Raw genomic sequence first — 13,809 nt, 5'->3', positions numbered from 1 at the left:
AAATGAGCCTGGCTATGTTCAATAAAGCTTTAATTACAAAAACAGGTTGTAGATTTGGCCCATAATTTGCTGACCCCTGGTAGAGGGGAGGGAGACCCGTCATTTTTTAAAAGATTCCCCACTCACAAATTCTAAAATCATCCCCTAGGAAGCCATTTTCCCTTGAGCACCCTGCACCCTCCCAGGCTCCTCCCTTTAAGAGTCCCTGCCTTGGGAGGCGACAAGGGAGGGTTACCTGACCATGTAGTCATCAGTGCATACCTTGACCCCAAGATTTATTTTATTCTCTAAACACATCAATGAAATGTTACCAGATAATCTAAAAGAGTTCTGACCCTGTCTTTGCCAAATAGCAAAAACAGAGAAATGCTGGTCCTGAGTGAAAGACAAAGGACGCTCTCTGAAATAAACAAGGATTGAACAAACTGAGTATTATTTTTTGAACAACAGCAGATCCCCAGATATTTCAGGGGGACATAAAGTACTGCATATGAACCTAATTCCATCATGTTAGACAATTGGGCACATTTTTTCTTGGTTATAGATAACAGTTTGTGCCCCAAAGGATGATAGTTGTTCAGGTTAGAAGAGGATGACATTTTGTTCGTCTGTCATTCATAACTTTCTCCCCGAGCTCCTTTGCCACTTAATTTATAGGCCACGTAATGTGCAGAAGAGTCCTTGTTGTTCCAAATTTCATGTAACGAAGGTATAGCAGTGACCACCTCCGGAGAGGAGAGCTGGGGTCGCTGTGTGTGCTTTGATACCTTTGGCTTATTATCCTATATGCATGTACTGAGTAAGGAGGAACCGCAGGTTTCAAAATATTTCTTAGGCTGGGGTTGGAGAAAGCAAAGAGGAGCCAAAGGAAACCTAACCATTGTCTTAACTGCTAACGCCTCATATGGGGAAGCGAGCGGCCTTTTGTGAATTGTAAAGACGGACTGTCAAGTAAATTGGACTTGAACAGGACAGATTTGGGTTGAATTTCAGGCAGAACTTTACGAAAGTTAGACATGGGGAATTTAAAATACTTGCTTTGACTACAAGAAAGGGGTGGGTGTAAACAATGTCCCAGGTGTCTGCCGCAGGGGCTGGCTGGAGGTGTTCCCAAAGCAGTTCTGCTCCTACACTTACACCTTGTTCCTGGGGCCGCTGCTGGCTTGGCCACAGCCTGCTCGTACAGTCGAGGGCATGTTTCCTGAATCCACGCACCGTTTGTTGGTCAGGGTCTGTTCCAAGCTGCGATGCTAGAGGTGACACGCTGACCTGCGGACACCAGAGGTGAGTCTCAGGTCTTCTCAGCCCGTCCTGATCTTCCTCACGGTTACCTTCTTTGTAACTGAGCACTTGCAGTTTTTAAAAATTTGACGTACCTCGTTTTATTGCATTTCACTTTATTGTGCTTTGCAAATATTGCATTTTCATCTACATGGAGGCGAGACCCTCCACAAGCCAAAGGATTCCGACTCTCTGAAGACCCAGGGGAGGGTTAGCATTTTTTAGCAATAAAGTAGTTTTAATTAAGGATACACATTATTTTTTAGGCACATGCTATTGCACACTTACTAGACCACAGTGTAGTGTAAATATAACTTTTATAGGCAGTGGGAAACCAAAAAAATGTGTGTCACTCACTTTATTCCAATGGCCTAGAACCGAACCCACAGTATCCCCGGGGTAAGCCATGGGCATACTGGAACACTTGTCATAACTTCTAATGGGATTCGGTAGCTGGACCCCAGAAGAGGCACCTTCTCAGTGTGGCTGGCTCCTCTGCCGAGCGGGTGTGCGTCGTGGGCATAACTCTTCATGGAGTGGTGTGGGAGCAGCTGTGGATAAGACAGTTCAAATCACTTCTCCTTCCTCCAGTCTTGCCCTCTCTTCTTTCTTTTTTGGTGTGTTTACTCATTTGTTCTTTGTCAAATAGCACCCAATAAAAATGCCAACACAAAAAACTTTGAAAATAAAGAGGGTAGAGATTCACCCGTCACCTGAACGCCTACCACCCTTAACATTTTTACATTTTCCCAGCCTTGATTTTTTCCATGTGTGCATCAAAGGACATTTGACCCTTGAATATAGAAGATGGTCTATGCTTTGTATTATCACCTCCTAGGTTTTTATGGAGCCAAACAACACATTAATAAACTAGCAATAAAAAGCACAAGGTGGCAATAAGGCTGATGAAGCCTAATAAATGGCCTGCAAAGTTTCTTGCACATAACTTATGCTCAGTAAACTTTCACTGACTTAAAATAAGAGTCATGTGTCTAGGGCTAGCGATTCAGAGGAAAGGGGCCGCTGGTCTGGGGAGGTTTCCCAAGGAGACAGGGTAGCAAACCTCTGTGTCTGCCTCGCTGCTGATACCTTGTGAGTGAGGTGGACTCCATCCTGATTGTAATTAATGTGAGTAAATGCTCTTTAGTAGGAAACTTGAGTTGCTGTAAAAAAAAAAACAACAAAAAAAACAACTCTGGGGTTTTAGGTTCTTCTGTTGCCAGGAGAGATTCCCTCATGATGGCCGTTTTAAGACAAAGGGGACTTATTTAAGGACATGTCTGAATCAGAGCCGGAAAGGTTTGGAGCTGCAGCAGATTTCAGAGCCAGCGACCTGCTGCACGCGGCGCCTCTGGCTTTGCCCTCTCCTTGCTCCTCCCGGCCAGCGTCTGTCCTCCACCCACCTGTCTCCTCTTACCTGCACCTTCACATCTCCACCTCCTTCTCCATTGGCCAGTCTTTTCTGGCCAGTCCTCTGCATGGTCCCAGTACAGATTCTGGGAGGAACTAACCTAATTGAGCAAACTGTCATCATCCCTTTTGGGCAGAGCCCTACACAGGCTGCCTCCTGGGGGTCTGGGCAGGCTGTGGATGGAACACTATTGGGTCAAGACCCTATTGTTGACCTGGTCAGGGACCATTAGGAAAACAGCCGCGCGCCGCTTTCCACAGCAAGAAGCCATAGGCAGAGCGTTTTCAACCAGGAGGATTCACTGGACAGGTTTTCAGAACCAGTACCCAAGACTGCCTGCCTCTTGCCCCATCCCCCACCAGTCTGCTCTATGTATAGAACTGTCCGTAGCTGCTCCCAAAGGTTGGCTCGTTCATATCTTTTATTCTTTACTTGCATTTAAACTTTTCTAGGCTTTTCCACTTGATAGAAACTCCTTAGGTGGAACTGTGGTGTAGTAGCTCATTTTCATCTTCCAGCAATGTTTATGTTCGTGGAGGAAGGCTCCCTGCACCATTCTTCTTCATTCCTTAAAAGCTTTTTTAATGACCGGAAGTACTTTATGACAGAAGAAGTAGAGGCAATGCTGTCCAGTGGAAAGAGCTCAGAATTCAAGAGTCAAAAACCATGAATTCCACATCCTACGTATCTTGACTTTCCACATCCTACATATCTCATTTGGGGACTGCCCGAGCCTCAGTTTCCTCATTTACCATCAAGAGCACCAAAATCACCCTTAAATGGTAGCTGTAAAAAGTACATGAGTCTACATATGTGAAATGCTTTGAAAGCTGCAGAGAGTTCTAAAGAAATTGAAATATTAGAGCAAAACCCAATAGCATTCACAATCAACCTATTTTGTTTATTAAAACAGAATAACCTCCGTACAGCTTGGAATCTTGGATTTGGCAGCCAAATTCATGTGACTGGGACATTCTGGTCATAAAGGGAAGTAGAATGAGACTTCATAGAAAACTGTCATTCTGATATGGTGCATGTTCTTTCTGCAATTTAAGGAGTACAGTTTTAATCAGAAAAAAGAGAAATTCTTTGTAAAGTGGCACAGATGCTGGTCAGCAGAGCTGTGCAGTCGATATGACTGCTCTCTGCTCGTGTGGTGGGAGTGACAGGTGGGCTGACAGCTCTGGTTTGCAGATCACTTCCCGGCCTTGGTCCTTCTGACAGAGCTGAATAAATGCGGTTATCTGAACTTAAAGACTGCTCAGCACTGCAAAGCCAAACCACAGCAATCGTGGCTGGCTTGTCAGTACCTGTGTCCCCTTGAAATTGACAGCATGCAGTACCAAAGGGATGGCTAGAGGAGGCCGCCTGCTTTAGAACTCTGCTGGCTTCTTGCCCTTTCTTGATTTTTCTTGCAATGCTGGTGGTGTGAGTATAAGGACATATATTGTTGTGATTCAGACAGCCCACAAAGCAGTTCTAAGAAAACCATTTTTAGTCTGGATATTTGTTTCTCCCTACCTTCCTCCCTTTCCTCTTTTCCAAAGCCTTCTCGTTAAAGCCGTCCCCAAGGGGTGCATTTCATCGCTGTCACATAGCAGCCCTGTTTGCCACTGGTGTCAGACAAATTAAAGCACAATTAGTTCAGTTCCTGAACACCTTGTTCCTCCTCATCCCCCAGCGTGGTACCATTTGCTGGAGGATTCTTTGGGATTCCCCTCAGTGCTGACCTGGCAGGAGGAGAGCATCTCAGCACAGAGCAGGAAGGAGCAGAGACTGCTCGATGACAGTCAGACAGGGAGAGAGGCCGGGCGCTGAATGAGCTGCTGCGTTATGGCACATTTTCCTGAAAAGTATGATGAAGCCACTCTTTCCTCTAACTTTCAGTTAGCAGTTTTCAGGGGGTTCTTTGGATACGTTCCTTGGCATCCCATGTACCTGTTTGCAGGGTGGGGACTGAATACTCTCTTTCTAAGATGCAAAGTAAGAGTAACTCATGACCCTTGACGTTTCCCAGTCCTACCCCTAACAGTACTGATCAGAGTGAAGCAAAATAAAATGCACACCAAGGGCAACCCAGGGGGGGAAAGCAAGTCTCAGAATTGCTAGCAGATGGGGCAGTCCCACCGCATCATTTTGGGCAATTATGAGTAAGGCTCTAAATTGTTTTGGTTGTTTAAATTTGGTATCCCAGTTCACCTGGCTACCATCCAGATTTGAGGCCCAGAGCTAGCGACGGGAGTCTGCCCTCCCGTCACCCCCGTCCACTGTCTGTTTCTGTCACCTCGTTCCTCACACCCCACAGAGGCGTGGCCTTGAACGGACCACGACTATTACAGCTAATGCTGTGTCTTTGTACCTAAGAGATTTATGAATCCAAATACAGCCCAACACTGCACAGAATTGTTCATAGGGTAAGAAAACAGTTATCTTAATTATAGATTTTGCAGTTGAGTCTCTAAAGATGGGCCTATGATTTGTACGGAGGTCTCAGGCATATCCAGGGGAGGCCTCTTTGACTCACTCTTCAAAAACTGGAATTCCTGAACAGCAGAGATGGCCCTGGCAAACTTTGCTGGTCTCCTCCTGAGCAAGAAACAAGTCCTTCCCTGCTGCCAGTCCTTCTGGGCTCCAGCCTCACACACAAGGCCACGGCCACAGCTCATCCACAGTATCCAGGCTGGGCCAGTGCCGTGCAGCAGCCCCGCATGTCTCTCGGGTTAGTTATTTCCTTAACTCGGTATAACTTCGACTCAAGCAGCAGCCAGGAGGGTGTACAAATGGAGGCAAGGACAGGCACATACAGGGATGAAAGCTCAGCTCCAGGGGGAGGGACCAGGCGTGTGCACAGATGATCCAGGCAGCACCTGAGATCTAGGATGTCTTTTAGGGACATTGGTAGAAGGCCATGCTGTCAGTGAGCACAGTTGGAGGGGGGCGGTGGCACAGACAGGCTGTCACAGAGAAGCCGCCTCAGGGGCAGCAGTGCCGTTACTGGTGGAAGGGAGTCCTAGTTAGAGCTAGTGATGGAAGAATGTGGAGGCTACTCTTCTGGGATGGGAAGCCCTGAGGCTGCAGCGGAGTCTCCCGGGATGGGAAGCCCCGAGGCTGCAGCAGAGTCATCAGCAGGGTTGCCTGGGTGTTGCTCTGGTGAGTTCCTGGCCAGCGCTCCTGACCATCTCCACCTTAAGAGCTGGGGTGGGGCTCCTTTTCCAATATGAGGCTGAATCTGAGATGTGGGGAGTGGAGGTTGGAGGGACAACCAGGTAAAAAAATCTAGACCAAGTCTTTGAGGAGCTTCAACTTTTTTTTTGATTGTCTGTTTTGTTTTGTTTTGTTTTAATAATCTAGGGCTTCACTGTGATCCACTATTCAAGTGCAGTTTGGAGTGAGGAAAGGTGTTATCATGATGGGAGCTTAATCAGGTGTCTAGTGAGGAAAGAGCAAGGTGGAATGTCCCCTAAGGTTTCCATGAAGGAGAGAAGACACCTCGAGACAATGCAGTGCAAGGAGGGAGCCCTGTCCCGGTGGGAGAGCGAGAGGACTGACTCATCAGACGCTTAGGAAATGAGTTAGTGAACTTGCATTCAGATATCCCCGCGTGTCACCGCTCACCTGTTCACACGTCTCAATCTCCTGCACAGTTCTCCTCATGTGTTTGTGGCAGTCCCAAACGCGTCTCGTATGTGCTTACAAACAAGCTGACTTCTCCTGGGCCCCCTGGGGCTTCGCGCTGGCATCGCTGGCCTCGTTGTTGCCCCCCTGCTGTCCCCCAGCACACGTTGTTGAGACTTGTGGTCTTCGTGGTATCCTACGGTATTTCAGGTTTGTGCAGAGCTGTGTCTTCCCCCACTGGTGTAATACTGTCATCTGAGCTCCGCTTTGAGCCACACCTTCCTGCACATGTTACAAGGCCCTTCCTTAGTCTTTCCCCTCAGGTAAACACATGTAAAGAAAGGCTTGGCGGTTTCAGTTCAGACCTGACGAAATCTCTGTTTAGACTAAAAATATTTTCCATGGGAGCACAATTTAGATGAAGACAAAATAAACAAAATGCCTGTTGTCTTATAATCTCTTGTGAACATCACCATTTTGTGAGATGTCTTACGTGTATGATTTTCTCAAAGGAGAAAGAATACCCCATACAAGTTTTTAGATTCTGTTTGACGGATACGGCTACTTTTCTTCACTTCCACTTCCTTCTGAAGGAAAGTGACAATAGTAAGATGAGAGAGGAGACTCGTAGTGGAAATTAAGCAGGTAAAGTATTTGTACAAGACATGACAGCTGTGGTCTAGACAATAAACAGAATTTACTGGAATAATTGCTTATCCCAGCACTCATTAAATATGGAATTTCTCTAGCAGATTATCTGTCCCTCTGTGTACATGGTATAAAACTTTTGAAATTCTGTAGTAATGATGGACTAAGCATTTCTAGCACGTTCTTCTGTTTTAGGAATTGCTGCATTGTGTTGTATTTATTCATTTATACCATTGCACTGTGAGTTACTATCAAGTATGGGATGTTGAACTTTCTACTATGTTTGGGATTTAGAACACAGTAAGTACTCAGTAAACATTTTTGATGAGTATATTATAAAGAGAAAAAAGAAAAGATCAGCAACAATATAATTTATGTCATATTTTCCCAGGACAAAACTGACAGCACTTTCTATGTAGGCCAAATAGATACCCGACCTGGTAACATTTCCAGCTGGGTGACCAGCACTCTTTAGTCTCAATTATGGTGTTTTCAGGAAAGAAGAGAAACTGAGTAGGGTGGGGACTGCTCCTTACGGACAGGAATTGATTTGTAGTAAGTTGGTTCTGAGTAAACTGCTGGTTTAAAAGTAATGTGTTTGGACCAAATGTTCCGATAGAGAAAAGGAATAAAGAAGTGGGAAAAAGAAAAGTGCTTTTAAGCAGGCTAGTCATATTCTATATAAAATACATTGTAAAGCTGGTGGCTGCCAGGACGGGGAAAAGTGGTGTGTTGGAAGTGTGCAGATTATTCATGGTTGCTTAAGGAAACCTTTTCTCATTGGAAGAGACAGAATCACGGGGTTGGATAGAAAATCACGGAGTCAGATCAGAACGTGTATATGTATTACTTTGTCACATACTTGCTCCTCATCCACAAGATGAGGAGCAAGGACAATTTTTGAAAGAAGGTAACACAAAAGGAAGTAAAAAGCCGTCTATACGGGGAAGACAGAGACACTTTAGATCTCCTGAATGTGGAGTTTCCAAACCACTATGTGCCTAAGCCATCCTGTTCAGAGTAATAGGAGTCGCGGACGCCTGCCATGAGCTGTGGGCACCTTTTTCTAGAAGCAGCTTCTTCCCTATATGCTTGGTTAGTAGGGGACCTTCCTCGTTGGTACAGTGGCACTCTGCCCCTTCACATACTTGATTGGTCCAGGGGTAGGCACCTAACAAAGCTGGTCAAATAATGCCTTTTCTGTGTGATGTTTGGATGGAAAATCAAAGAGAACTTAAAGCCGTGAGCTATCGAGCTATAAACCATCTGTGGCTACATGTTCCTACAGTGAGGAGAATGTGGTGAGCAGAGAGAGAGAAGGAAGCAGCAGAGCCGAGCGGTGGGAAGGAAAGGAAGTGCTGACCCGGCGAGTGTCCGGCTGCTTCCTGTTCTGAGACCCGGCTACACCCTCCTGTGCCCATAGCTCAGCTGCCCACTCTGTCCTCAGACTCCTTAAGCGAGTGTAAGTTCCCTGAGGGTTTAAGGTGGGTTTCCATTACCTGAGACCACATGAGTTTTGAGTCACATGTAATTGCAGACTTTGGGCACAACAGGAGGGCAAGAAGGAAGGGGTAGCAGGCTAAAGCCATCAGCTTCCTTGTCAGAGAACTCAAGCACCACAGAGATGAGGTGTGGCCTGCAGGCTCCTGACGTTTCTTTTCAGTATGAATTTTAAATGTCTTTTTCCTCCTAGCTGGAGTAGCTAAAAATGAATGCTCTGTCAAGTTGTGACTCATTCATTTCAGTGAACATTATTGAACACTTACCATGGGTAAGACATGCTATCTGTGACATTTGTGGTCAGGAGATATAAAAGTCACTTTTAAAAATGAGCTCTTGGGGCAGCTGATTAGCCCAGTTGGTTAGAGCGCGGTGCTCTTAACAACAAGGTTGCCGGTTTGATCCCCACATGGGCCACTGTGAGCTGCGCCCTCCACAACTAGATTGAAACAACTACTTGACTTGGAGCTGATGGGTCCTGGATAAACACAGTTAAATAAATAAAGTTTTAAAAAAATGAGCTCTTGTCCTCCAGGAACTTACAGTCTGATAGGTCGGTGTGCATAGATATTTGAAATTCAATGTAAAAAGTGTCTTAGATGAGAGATGCACCATCATTATTTCAAAGAAGGGTAACACCTCACTTTGCCTTAAATGCTCAGAAAACTTTTACAGACCATGGTGTAGCTAAATCTTGAAAGACAAATAGGAATTGGATATGGAAGGGAACAAGAAATTCCAGGTAGAATGGGCAGCTTGCACAAAGACAGGAAGACAGATATGAGCAATTTAGTGTGACCAACATGTATAGGAAGAACAGGGACAAATGAAGCAGAAGCATTTGGAAGGGGTCAGATCTTAAAGGCCCGTATTCCCTTATAAAAATGTGGACTTATGTGACAGAACGTGGGGAGCCATTGAGCTAATTCATCTGTTTGCAGTTTATAAATAATTGTCTTGAGACTGTTGGCCAGGGGTAGGTTGGTGGTAGGGAAGGATGCAGAAGCTCATCTGAGGAATCTGCGCAAGAGGAGGTGAGAGTCTGAGCTGAGACAAATGGCAGGGGGCTTGTGGGAAGAAGCTGACTAATGGAGAAGATATTTGGGAGTTAAAATCCATAAGAAAGGCGGGCCCATTTGAAGGAGAGAACATGGAGATGGAGGAATGAAATGTAGCTCCGAATCCTGACTTGTGTGATAATGAGGATGGTGGTTGACACTGAGATAGGGGTTAAGTGGGGGGAGCAGTGCTTTCTGGGATTTATCTGAATGCTTTTGGACTTGTTGAGTTTTTGGTGGGGCACAGCTCATGAAGGATCAGCCAGGATGGCAATACACACTTGCCAGTGGGAGCTCTGGGCATGACTGAGATGCCCAGGATGTGTCTAGAACAGGAGAAGAGTTAGACGAAGAGAGAACCCAGGGAAGGTTTAAGGGATGGGAGTGAGTGAAGGAACTCAGAGAGTCAGCCCAGAGTCAAGGCAGGGGAGCTTTGGCTGGGGGACGAAAGCCATGGAAGGTGCAGTCTTGCAGAAGTGGGATTAGAGTGCAGTCGAGTGACGTGCCCAGACCACATGGATTTGGCCGTGAGGAAGTCTTCAGCAGTAAGTTTAACGGATGATCACGTTTCTTCACATTCCCCTTCTGTTGTTCCTCCACCTACATTTATTCCACAAATGTTACTAATCAGAGAATATTTTATTTCATGGATATATACAGAGGGTTGATATGTTACGAAGCAAACAAAATGTCCTGACTCTGGTAACTGGACCTGCCTTTCATAGCTATGTGTCTGGTGATTTTCATTGGGAGTAATGCTGTAGGGAAGTTTCACTTCCTGTCACCTGTTTTTATTTTCCCTCCCTGAGAAGAAGAAATTATACAGATGTGATGATTAGACATCATTTCCCCTCCCCCCACTGGGGTGGCCCACTTAAGACAAATTCATTAAATTCATTTCATAGGGGACAGCCAATGTATTTAACTTAAGAAAGCAGATGGCATGCAAATTAAGACCTGAAGTATGAATGGAATTTGGAATTTGAGCAATACTTAGATCAGTATCTCTTAAAATGGTACATGGGGGGAAAACTTATTACAGTTGCATATACTTCTCTTTTGTTTCGCATGGCAGGGGAACCTTATCACCTGTGGTGTGGCATTGCCCCCGCAAAGGACGCGTCCACCCCTGTGGAATTGAAGTGCAGTACAGGGCCAAGTACACACAGTTCTTGAAATTAGACCTCCTCTCACCTCTCAAGCCAAGAACAGCCTCCCCAAAACAACAAAAAGAAAGCTAGGAAAGGAAGGTGTGAGGAAGACATTGCAAGGGAAACAGAGAAGAGTCGATTATATTTAGAGTGTTATTTTTTTAAACCTAGATTGAATCAGCGAATACCTATACACTGAACTTCTTCATTTCAGGGTTCCTCCTGCAAGAGAATTCATTTAGATATGAATCCCAAATACTGTTATATCATGTCTGATACAGGAATATAGCTGGCAATATTAAACAGATCAAATTCTCGAGAAGACTAGTCTGAATAGAAGCTATTCTTAGCACAGTTTAAGTAAAAGAGATCAATATAGATATTCAAAATGGAAAAATCCCAATAGTTAATAGAAAACTAAAATTCAAGGTCCTTCCAACCTTCAGAGCGGAGCTGTTTTAAGTGCTTCTCAGAAAACAAGTGTGTCTTAGAGGTTTTAGTGGCCCCTCAAGGCAGTGGTCATGGCCCGCTCCTCCCTTTCTATCTCCATGTCCTTTCTGCCGGGTCCTCCCTCCCTTCCTGGGAACTATCTGAGGTCTTGGTTACAGCACTGCCTGCCCTTCAGGCATCTTCTCTGTGCTAATGGCTGAACCGAGTGGACACCTGAAGTTGGACTCTATAACTTGTGACCAGATTTATACATTCATATAATTATATTGATTAACTATTTAAAATAATACTTTTACTTAGGTTTCCTGCTGGCAATACAAGGAGAATATTTTTTTCTTCTAGTTCATGCTGTAATGTAAAAATGGCCCAGCAGTTGTATTCATAATTGCAAATTTTTTAAATTTTAATTAAAAATACATATATGGTCACGGGATGTAAAGTACAACATAGGGAACATAGTCAATGGTATTGTAATGGCGATGTACAGTGTCCGAGGGGTAGCGGACTTGTTGGGGTTACCACTTTGTGAGGTTTGTAAGGGTCTAATCATTATGTTGTTTTGTACACCTGAAACTAATATAAAAAAGTACATTCAATTGTTCTGACACACTTTTAAGCAACTGTGAAAAATGGCTATTATGATCTGTTGGTATGCTGTCTTAAGTGGCTAATAATTTTAGATGAGTGGTGGTTTTAGTTCTTTATCATCAGTAAATATGAAAAATAAAGAATAAAACAGTATCAATAATTTCAAAATTTTATATTTGTTTATCATTTGGGCTTTTGCATTACGTTTTTAAAACCAGTTTCTCACCTGAATCCCCAATAAAAATAAACAAATTGTGTCTGTTAAAATACCACATGGGCATATTCTGTGGAAAAATAGATCCAAACAATCCATGGCAGATGGAAGGAGGCTGTCTGCACAGGTGTTACTTGTTCTACTGCATTCTACTTCTGCATCCAAAGTCTCTGGGATTCAGGGACTCAAGTCTATTTAAAATTGGTCTCTATTTAAATGGTGTCCCCATAGAAGGGCTGCTCTAAACTTTTCTTTTTCTTAATGAGGTGGAATTCACACGACAAAATCAACCGTTTTCCAGTGAGCAATTCAGTGGTGTTGGGTCCATTCACAGCACTGTGCAGCCACCACCTCTATCTGGTTATCTGGTGGCAGGACATTTTCATAACTAAACAAACCCATACCCAGTACACAGCTGCTTCCCAGTCTCCACCCACCCCACCACCCCAGACAACCACCCACCTGCATTCTGTCTCTGGATTTCCATGTTCTGGGTACGTCATATTAAATTGAATCATACAATATGTGACCTTTGTGTCTGGCTTCTTTCTCTTAGCATATTGTTTTTGAGGTTCATCTAAATTTCAGCATGTATCACTACTTCATTCTTTTTTTTATGGCTGAATAATTTTCCATGGTATGGATATACTATAATTTGTTTATCCGTTCATCTCTCAGTGGGCATTTGGGTGTTTCCACTGTTTGGCTACTGGAATAATGCTGCTATAAATGGGTGTAAAAGTATTTATTTGAGTCCCTATTGTCAATTCTGTAGGGTATATACCTAGGAATAGAATTGCTGAGTCATTTGGTATTTCTATGTTTAACTTTCTTTTTTTTAGTTTCAGGTGTAAAAGGCAACGTAATAGTTAGACATTTAACGACTCATAAAGTGATAACCCACCCCCCAAGATACTATCTCTCTGACATCTTACATAGCTGTTTCAATACCATCGACTATCTTCCCTATGTTCTATTCCACATCCTGTGACTATATATATACTTATATATTTAGTTATAGTTGACGGTCAGTATTATTCTACTTCAGCTTCAGGTGTACAGCGCAGCGGTCAGGCATCTACACAGTCTATGACGTGATCCCCCTGATAAGTTCATTGCCCATCTGACACTTTACATGATCTTTACAACATCATTGATTGTATTCCCCACACTGTATTAATTATCAATTTGTATTTCTTAATGCCTTCACCTTTTTCACCCTGCCCCCAACCCCATTCCCTTTTATCACCCTTATAGATCTAGTACCTATCTGGAAGCATATATAGCTGTTACAATATTATTGACTATATTCCTTATGCTGTACCTACATCCCCATGACTACTGTGTAACAACCAATTTGTACTTTTTAATCCCTTCCCTTTTCACCCATCCTTAACCCCCTCCCATCTAAAAGAAGTCCCTCTAAGAGTCCTTGTAATACTGGTTTGGTGGTGATGAACTCCTTCAGCTTTTTCTTGTCTGGGAAGCTCCTTATCTGTCCTTCAATTCTAAATGACAGACTTGCTGGGTAGAGCAATCTTGGTTGTACGTTGTTGCTTTTCATCACTTGGAATATTTCCTGCCAGTCCCTTGTAGCCTGCAAAGTTTCTGTTGACAAATCAGCTGCCAGTCTTATGGGGGCTCCCTTGTAGGTAACTACCTACTTTTCTCTTGGCGCTTTTAAGATTCTCTCTTTGTATTTAAACTTTGGCATTTTAATTATGATGTGTCCTAGTGTGGGCTTCTTTGGGTTCATCTTGTTTGGGAACCTCTGTGCTTCCTGGACTTGTATGTCTGTTTCCTTCACCATGTTAGGGAAGTTTTCTGTCATTATTTCTTCAAGTAGGTTTTCAGTTCCTTGCGCTCTCTCTTCTCGTTCTGGTACCCCTATAA

General features: G+C 44.0%; 1 protein-coding gene across 5 annotated transcripts in view; it reads left to right on the top strand.

The window, feature by feature from the left end:
- FARS2 (phenylalanyl-tRNA synthetase 2, mitochondrial) overlaps positions 1 to 13,809 on the top strand; it is a 541,022-nt gene that overhangs the window by 348,489 nt on the left and 178,724 nt on the right. The window lies entirely within an intron of this gene.

Source organism: Rhinolophus sinicus, linkage group LG06 (genome assembly GCF_036562045.2).
Source record: "Rhinolophus sinicus isolate RSC01 linkage group LG06, ASM3656204v1, whole genome shotgun sequence".
Lineage (NCBI taxonomy): Eukaryota > Metazoa > Chordata > Mammalia > Chiroptera > Rhinolophidae > Rhinolophus > Rhinolophus sinicus.
Note: the sequence above shows the minus strand (reverse complement) of the source record. Positions and strands in the feature narration are given on the sequence as shown.